The following is a 10,919-nucleotide window of genomic DNA, read 5'->3' on the forward strand; positions in this document are numbered from 1 at the left end:
GCTGCGGAAGTGTTTGGTTGATGATTCCGCGGTGGTTCCATTGGAGAATATTCAGGTGGATAACCGCCTGAACTACATTGAGAGACCGGTGGCGATCCTTGACCGGAAGACGAAAACCTTGAGGAATAAGGTTGTAGGTTTGTTAAAGGTGCAGTGGAAGCATTAGAAGGTTTCTGAGTGGACATGGGAGGCTGAATAAGACATGAGGTAGCATTACCCACAGTTATTTGTGACATCGGACTTCGAGGACGAAATCTGATTCAAGTGGTGGAGAATTGTAACACCCGAATCGCCAGGTAAAAACTCTTGCATCTATTTCAATTATCCATGGACTAGACTTGAGTACGTTGGACGTACACAAGTTACGCACGACGTACTCCTATGCATGCACGAAGAGGGGATGTCCCCTACGTACGTTGGGCGTACCCATGCGTGCGTAAGGCATACACAAGCCAGAGGAAAACCCTTATTTTTAGGGTTTGCGCCCTATCTAAGCTCATTAAGCCCCAAAGTCCTTCACCTTATCAGCCTCCATTGCCTTTTTGAGCTAATTGTGAAACCCTATGCATCTTGAGGAGAAGCAGTGGACAAGAAGGAGCGTGTAGATCCAGAGGTTGTTCATTATTTCTAGATCATTGGAGGTATAAAGTCTGAAACTTGTTCATTCTATGTCTAGATCTACGTTTAGCAAAGAACTTAGCGTATTTTGGTCCTATAACTTTGCTCTCATGGAGTATGGACTATTCCAGACCATTTGAGATGTCCTTTTGGGCTCTTAGGAGTGCATGAAGTCATCAAAATCGGATCTTGGAGGTTAGAACTCAACCATGCATGATTTGGTGACCACTTAAGGGAGATAGAAGGATTAATCCATGGTTTGAGTCCCATTAATTCATGAAAAAGCATAAAGTTTGCAACTTTATGGCTTAATACACTTTAATGAACTTGGATCTGAATTTGGACGTTATAAGCTTAACAGGTTAAGACATTTGGAGTAAGTTTGGTTGTCTGACCAGTACATTGGGCGTACTCCTGAGTACGCTACGCATACTGGGACAACGCCCGTACGAGCCAGGTATGCCGCATGTACGTCCGTCTTTAGGCCTTTTGGAGTTTTCGGTTCGGGATTAGTTGGGCTTTCTTCCTTGATTGAGTTTGGGCCTTAGGCCTATTTTTTGTATTAGGTCATTTGTGGGCTTTAGGCCATCATGGAGCTCTTAGGCCCATGTTGGGCCTTAGGGTCCTTTTTAGTTGGATTTGGAATGCCTTTTGGGCTAGTTTCGATTTGGGCCTTGGTGGGGTAGGCCCAATAAGACAAGGATTAAGCAGCCTTTTTGCTCTTAAGTCGGGATTTAGGGTTTGGACTCACAGGTTGGATTATTGACCTAATTTCTAATTAGGGTTTCATTGCTTTTGATTTAGTGAGAGCATTTCACGAGTCAATAGCCCGAGTGTGATTTGATATCTTCATTATGAGATAAGTTTCTTTCACTGTACCCGTGGGTCGAAGGCACCAATGTCGGCCTACTATATTATGCTTGTAGGATGATGATTGTCTTCATGACAATTATATGTTATGCATGTATATGCTTGATGCCTCTATGACTCTTATGGTTATGATTATATGTGTTAGCTGTAGGGGTGAGATAGACCCGTTACCGGTTGAAAGGTACCAAAGGGGGTGAAATAGACCCAATATCGGTTGAAAGATTTTGAAGGGGGTGAAATAGACCCATTACCGGTTGAAAGATACTGAAGGGGGTGAAATAGATCAAATATGTTTTTTTATTGTTATGTATGTATGGTATGGGTATTTTGGTGGAAATCACTAAGCTTTGTGTTTATGATTTTCAGTTTATGTTTTTCTGGTACTTCCAGCTCGAAGGGAAGGGTCTAGCCTGATCGCACTGCATCCACCTATGTTTTTCCGCATCACGTAATTTTGGGATTTTGTACTCTGATAATATTTTACTATGATATACTCTCGGTAGTTTTGATTTGATTATCGTATGTTTGGAATGAATTTAAAATGAAAATTTTATCTGAATTTCTGGGCTGTTACACATCATCTTCTCTCTGGTGAGGTCGAAGGAAAAGAATAAGAGGGAGAACATAGTTATCATATTCACAATCATCATGCCATCACCAACACCACATCCCATCACCATCATCAAGAACCGAGAATTAGAGTTGTCTTTGTAAATCAATCATGAAGACAGAGAAAAAGAAGGGCACCACATACTAGATTCGATCATAGAGACAAACAAAGAGAATATAATGTTTTTCCCTGTAATGTTTATCATTCTCCTATAGTTCTTATAGTTTTCATTTTTCTTGAATATGTTTCCCCCGTAGTGCTTATCATTATCCCAAAATACTATTTTTTTAGATTTTAGTAGGATCATTTTTGTTTTTAATATAACTATATCATAAATGTTTTTATTTTTATGTATTTTCAATATATATCCCATAAAAAATGTCTTTCCTAAAATAAGTTTCACATTTTGTCAAGAATGAATACGTATTATGTCAAGAATGAAAACGTCTTTAGTCTATAATGAAAACATATTCTGTCAAGATTGTATATTTAAAAAAGAAAACACTTGTGCTTGAATGTTTGTGTTTTTTTCTTTTATAGTCTTCTATTGTTATTCTTTTAAAAGTATTTACTTTTTGAAAAACGAATACTCATATAATCAATAAACGTTTCCTAAAAATCTGCCAAAAAGAAGTGTATTTCTTAAAAAGTTGGATATAACTTATTTGATTATACACAGAAAGTCTATTTTACCATTTTAAATAATTTAAATAAAAAAATATTAATTTTTTTTATTTTAATTACAATCATGTCATTGATAATTATAATGTTGGATTTCTTAGATCTAATGGCTAGGATTGAATTACACATTAACACAATAGATATTAGTTACAAACGATCATAACCTTATATATATATATATATATATATATATATATATATATATATATATATATATATATATAGAGAGAGAGAGAGAGAGAGAGAGGTAAGTTCAATTGAGAAAACAAAAAATGTTGAGAATGAGAGAATCATTTCCAGCCAATCAATTATTTTTGCTGCAGAATGTTCCGGCATACCGGGCCGACGAAAGATGACTAATATTCATATAAGAATATAAATATAAATGTATTCATATATGAATACACCACTTCCCTCTACCACAAACCACCACCACCGCCGCCACCAACCACCACCAACCTCCACCTCAGCCAACACCCACCACCGCCATATTTATATATGAATAATCACTTCCGTTATACTTATTCATATATAAATATATGTATTCATATACGAATACACTAATTCTTATATATTTATATATGAATATGATCTTTTCCGTCGGCCCGGTACGCTGGAGCGCTTAGGCGGCAGATTCGAAATGAGTGGCCCAAATTCATTCTTCGTTCTCAACCTTTTTTTCAATTGAACCCTCCGTTATATATATATATATATATATATATATATATATATATATATATATATATATATATATATATATATATATATATATATATATATATATATATATACAGAGAGAGAGAGAGAGTGAGAGAGAGGTTCAAATTTGGATTGACATCTATTGTGCGGACGTGTGGACAGTGCTATTCTGTGAGAATGACAAATATTATATATATATATATATATATATATATATATATATATATATATATAGAGAGAGAGAGAGAGAGAGAGAGAGATAGAGCTATATATATCACGCATTCTCACTAATTAAATCGTCTATAAGGTTATTATAGACTTTTTTTTATTACTTTTATTTTGTCAGAATGTTTATTGAGTCGTATTCTGTAAGAATGAAAATGAGTGAAAAACGATGCATGAAAACAAAATTAAATAAGAATTATTGAGAATGAATGAAAATGAGAATAGTTGTATGAGGTTGAACGTATTCTCATTACTAAACAACTTATTCTCTTAGTAATTGTCATTGAATAGCATTGTCCGCACAATAGTTGTCTATCCACATTATAACTTAGCCCTATATATATATATATATATATATATATATATATATATATATATAGATATATATATATATATAGCTAGGTTCAAATGTTTTAACTAAGTATTGTGTTATTGTATGCACCAATCAGATTTTAGATAAATCAAATCATTTAATAAATAAGATAAGGGTATTATATATATATATATATATATATATATATAGCTAGGTTCAAATGTTTTAACTAAGTATTGTGTTATTGTATGCACCAATCAGATTTTAGATAAATCAAATCATTTAATAAATAAGATAAGGGTATTATAGTAATCTTATTATTAGTTAATTATGGTAAAATAGATATATAATTGGATATTAGCTGTATTCCTAGATTCAAAACCCTAAATTGAAGTCAATATCGTTTTTTCCTTCTTCACTTCTCAAATCCGATCGACACCTCCCAAAATTGCACCTCCTCTTCTTCGCGTTTCCCCCCTCCGGTCGATAGAAGCCAAATGATTGCAGCTCCCTTCTCTATTCTCCAATCGATCGATGAAATTAACAGCTCCTTAATCTTGCTGATTGATCGGACGTAATGGTCTACCTTTTCCTCCTCTATTTCTGATTCGAATAGAGGAGCCGGAGCCGATGAATCTAAAATCTCTGGTAGATGGAAAGACGAAGGATAACCTATTTTCTCGACTTCAACATCTGATGCAACTCCTGGATCGATTTATCGCTTGTCGCCCTACAGGTTGCGTAATAATTATATTATTTCTTCTCCTCCTCCATATGAATCACCGTTCACCATGACAGAAAACTTATTCTGCGAATGTTGAATCGTACAGGTCCGGCGAGGAATCACAGGATTGTGATGGTGGCTTTGTACCCGATTGTGAAACAGAGCATCTATATGTATTACGACATGACCGATGCCCTGAGTATTTTGATAGGTCAGTTTAGAGAGATTGAGATTTCAGATTCCGACAAGGTTTACGAGTTTTTGAGACGAGTAAGAAAGCAGTTCGACGAGCTTGACAACTTTTACGATTATTGCAAATCTATCGGCCTTGCAAAGACTCTCTTCAGCTGTTCTAAATGTCATTACTTCTTCTTATATGATAAAAATCAATTTGTTTCTGTAGATGATTAAATGGATGATATTGGTGCGATTCCAATTCTTTTGGAATGGAATCACGAATTCCAATTCTATTGGAATGGAATCATGAATTCTAATTCGGTTGGAATGAAGTATGGATATGAATTCCAATTCTGCTGGAATGGAATCATGAATTCTAATTCTATTGTAAATCTTAACAATTGTTACCTGTATTCTATAAGAAATAATGTATTTTTTGTTTTTATTCTTCAATTGATTGTTCAAGAATTTATTGTTCTACAAGAAGTTTTTAAAATCATGATCAAGAAATAGGTTCAAGAATATTTTTATATTTATAGTTCAAGAATATTTTTATTTTTAAATATACTTATAAACATATTCTGTCAGAATCTCCGAATTAAAAGAATTAAAATTCGTAAAATCGGGTTTTAAAATTAATAGAATCTATGATCCCTTAAAATATGCAATTTTCCTTTATTAAATGTATATTAATTGACTAAAATACCCTTGTAATTAAATTAGATGATATTTTTCAATTATTTTTAATTTAATAATATGTATCGATCACTTTCTTAAAATAAGTAAAATTGATTGACCCACATTTATGCATACAATAACACAATAATTAGTTTGAATAGAATAACCTAGGCCTATATATATATATATATATATATATATATATATATATATATATATATATATATATATATATAGACACGTTATTAAATGTGAATAATATATTTTTAATTGTAAGAAATATATTTTTAAATATATAAATATGTTTTTAATCTGGTCTTGCATGTGCATGTTCATGTTTTAGCTTCTATTAAATCTCGCTACACTATTTGAAAACAAATGATAAATGCCCAACCATATATCACTTATTCTCTTTGCATTCTCATTTACACCTTGTACTTTCAACAATCTCACAAAGGTGAATTGTTTCCCTAACTTAGATAGCTCTTGAGCAATCTACATCAACAACAATACTGAAATATGCACATAGTTTTCTCAAGTCTTGCACTTACATTCGTGGTGGAGAATCAGTGACGTAAAAATACATCAATGTGTGCTCTACCGAGATTCCATCCTTTCATGTTTACTGGGTCCCAATCCATTTTATCATTCACTTTTTTGCATCATCTCCAGTCACATTTCTTCACCTTTTAGAATTTTCATCCTCAATTTGTTTCCTGATTGTGTTGTAAAACTCCCTCATAATGAAATTATCACCCCACCCCCACAAATAGTGGAAACGCGAATGATTAGTATTGAAAATGCCGATGACCACAGAAAAATACTGTGACGGTAGCAATTGGTCTCCGACAGCTAGGGATATGTTAACTGTAATGCATTCAATTCATTAAAGTTTAACTGATTGTAATTTTTCATTCTATTTTTTGTGCAATTGTATAAAAAATATATAAGTATATTGAATTTCTATAAATTTAATGGAATATATTTATAAAATCTAATTTATGACATATTTAATAATTAAGAGACCTTTTATGCAAGGGTGTTTGAGGTTTCATTTAAAAACAACCAATTGACTTATTGACTTCTTAAAAAGTCAATAAATCAAATAAAGTGTTTGACAATATGAAAATGATTTTTAAAATAACTTATTATTAAACTTTCAAAAAAGAAATTTCAATAAGTTAGGATTTTTAAATTTTCAAAAACTCCTTATAACTTCTTGGATTGTAAAAGACAAATATCATTTAAAACATGTATAAGCTAAAATAATTATTTTTAAACAACTTATTGAATTATTGAATTTTTCCATCATTAAAATTAATCCAAACATTTTTTAAAAAACTATTTTTCTTACCACCATAAGTAAATAAGTCTTTTTGCCTAAATGTACTTTTCATGCTCAAAATGAAATCCCACACACCTTGAATTAATATATATACTAAACCGCAACAAATAATAAAATTTTATCCATTTATTACTAATTAGGAATGTCATATATTCTTAAATTTGTAAGAATAATATCATGGAAATGTACGAAATCAAACAAGAAATAGAAAAATGACGAGACATGTGTTTAACACATTGTCCTTAAAACAAATTTGTCCGCTGCCGGGTGTTTATTTCCCACAATAGCTAGAAGTGGTTCTTCTAGGCCACCTGAACCCTTAATAGGCTTGGATTGTACTTAGATTCAACAAGAAGAAGAAGATGAAGTGGAGAAAAAGAGAGTTTTGTTGCACTCTTTGGTGTATCTAAAATTGTTGTCAAGAGGTTGTATTTATACTACAACCCATAACCAACAAAAAAATGATATTAAAACACAATCCGTAACCAAGAATATATTTAAGATCGTTCTTAATTATGAATTGTAAATGAAAATTAAACATCGATTTTCGATTATACACCATTCAACCCCTCAACTTTGGTGATTAGTTTCAATTCACCAATTATTTTTCCAATAATCCCACACATGAATTGAAATTGATCAAACATTTTTAAGCTGCTTAGTTAAAATCCAACAGTTGAATCATGCATAGTATGGTCATGCATAATACAACCCTTTCAGCCGTCCCTTAAGAGACATACTTATTTTACTTACTGAGCAGTAGACTCGATGTCCTTGAACTATTCATCCGCTTGTGTAAATAATCAATATGTGTCTCACATGATTCTCCCTTACTTAGTTAGGTTCTCATTGATGTGTTTGTTATGGTCATGGACACTTGCTTGGTTTTGTAAGAGCTCTTAGGAACGTTCCCATACAATTTTCATTGAAGCGACCCTACTTCTCTCTCACATAGGTGATTCTATAATAATCATTAAAAGTTAATTGGTGATGATTTCCAATTTATCATCCACGACTCTAAGCTTAACTCGCATCACTGTTTGTTTTAGGAATGGGTTGGGGATAGCCCCCACAATGATTCAAAAATATTATATGCAGTCAAGTAGGTTGTCTCATTAAACCTATATATCGGGATTTCCAGTCAAGTAGGTTGAATTTTCCTTCACAATAACTTATTAATTCATGGGTTTTAGTCTCATTCCTAGTAACGACCTCTCATTTCAAACATTTTATTAGCGGATCCGCAATCTTATTTTGATTTATGTAATCATTAAAGATAATACATCTTGAGAGTCATTGTTAAATGGTGTTATGTCTTTGACAAATACATCTAGACTCACTATCATGTACACATATAGGAGATATTGGCTCATCATGTGACATCTCCCAAGAACTTACAAAGCCCTTTAGTTCATTGTCCAACCTTGGATAAACTTGTAAACTTATTCTCCTATATTTTCTAATAAATGTTTACCATTATCAATATGATTATTACTACACCATAGTTACCACTATTGAATATGCATAATTATGTCAACATAATACGATAAGCATATGTACTACATGTATTTATGAATTCACAATGACATTGGCCAGATGTAATTATGAATATACCATAGATGAGTTTCCTTGCAAATATCATATTTTGCTATGCAATTTCTTTCTTTAATCATCTACATGTAAAATTCTTTAGGCATCATATCTCAAGGATCTTACTATGTCATAAAATAGAATAACACTTTAAAGTGCCATTTATATGGATCTATTTTATCACGTCCATTCATGTTGAATGACATATTTAGACTTTTGATACTCGTTGTTCCAAAGCTTGCTTTAATCATATAATCACTTTACTACTTACACATTTTGTTGCTTTCCCTCAGGTAAAATAACTGCTTGGCAGTTCCATGTAGATTTATACTTCTAAATCTATGTTTAAAAGTTTTAGTTTCATATCAGAATGATATAATTTCAAATTTCAAGAAGTTACAACCATATATAATTATAAGAGCATATAAATGAAATTAATCAAGGCAATATATTTCAAATATGCCATCAGCTCTTACTTCACATTTGGAAATCCACTAAATGGCAGTGACTTCTCAAACTCAATAGTTCAAATGATAGAACCATTATTAGTTTTTACAAATTAATCCAATATGACCTTCTAAGAAGCAATCATATGATTCCAATTTTAGAATACACATATTTTCATTTCATAGTCCTTTTAAATTAATGTTGAATAGCTTAATATTCATCAAAACCTATATCTTGTGTTGATGAATTCCAACAAATATTATTGGATTTAATGGAAATAGCTTCTTTGTATATAGAAGTATCATTTGATTCTAAATTTCCAAACAAGAAATCGGTGCATATTTCTATTGAAAAGCATGGACCATTATGTTCTAACCGATTCTAATATTCTTTGGATCTGTCTACTTTCATTTTCCTCTTGAAATCCATTTATAGCCTAGTAATTTACATATTAGAGGTATATCCACTAGCTCTCATGTGTGATTTGGCAAGATAGAGTCCATTTCACTTTTAATTGACTCTTTTCATTGAGGTATTTTAGAGGAAGTGAATTCCTTTTTGAAAGTTTGAGGCTCTCTTTCAACCATATACATGCAGAAATCATCTCCAAATGATTTCTCACTTGTACCCGTTTACTCCATCATGATCTATTTCTTCCTCCATTTCTTCTTCATGAGAGGATTCTTTGTGCCCAATTGTTTTGGGGCACTTGTCTTTTATTTATCAAGACATGGAAACACATTTTCAAAGTATAATGCATTTGTTGATTCCAATATTATGCCTTTATATTTAGAGTCGTGTACAAGAAAACAATAAGCACTATTGTTTTGTGCATAACCATTAAAGACGCAACCAACAATCTATATCTAATCCTTACAACCTTGGGGTTAGGTAAAACAACCTTTGTGAGACACCCCCATATTTGAATGTATTTGTAAGATGGTTTTATAATCGACCATAACTTGGATGATGTTTTATTCGTTTTCTTTTGGGGTACCTTATTTAAAAGGTAATTATTTGATAACAAAATTTCCCCCCGTATTAAGGGTAACAACCTAAAACTTAACAACATGGCATTCATCATTTCCTTTAAGGTGTGGTTTTTCCTTTCCGCGATGTTATTTTGTTGTGGCGAATAAGGTGAAATAATCTCATGTCTTATACCATGATTTGCACCAAATTCTTTAATGGTGATACATATTCACCTCCACAATCACTTCTTTGTAATTAAATCTTTTTGTTGAGTTTATTCTTAACTTCACTTTTATACACTTTCAACTTGTCTATCGTTTCATTTCTACTTTTAAGTAAGTAGACATAACATAGTTTAGTGTAATCGTCAATAAAAGTGATAAAGTACATATTTCCACCTTTAGATGGATTTGAATTCATGTCACACACATATGTGTGAATTAATCCAAGTGGTTATGTTGTCCTTTCAATGGACTTGAATGATTGTCGTGTTAACTTTGATTCAACACAAGTGTCTAAGTCTAGCATGTCACACATTAGAAGAATCAAACAAATAAGTGGAAGGGTTAGTCATTTCATTGATATAATTAGGCTTATTAGCCATTACATGGAACTTAAGCATTCCACCATTTGCGTAGCCCTTGACCATAAACATACCTTTTGGTTAATAAAAACTTACTAGACCTTTTCTAGGTGATACCACTTATGAAATATTTTAAACACCAAATTTAAGTGTTTAGAATAACAATTTCAAGAATCAATTTATGCCTCAACTTGGACAAAGAAAAGTAGATATGCACCACTTTAAAGTTCTTGAACCACTACCTCTTTGAGCACACATGACAGGTAGCACCTAGATCAATCCATCACTTAGTGGAATTAGCATCCATAGAGTTCACTAAGGAAATCATTCAATTATAGATGGTGACATTTCAGAAATCATTTAAACACCAAATACAATTATTTAAGC

Source organism: Lactuca virosa, chromosome 4, assembly GCF_052849685.1.
Source record: "Lactuca virosa cultivar CGN04683 chromosome 4, Lactuca_virosa_CGN04683_v6, whole genome shotgun sequence".
NCBI lineage: Eukaryota > Viridiplantae > Streptophyta > Magnoliopsida > Asterales > Asteraceae > Lactuca > Lactuca virosa.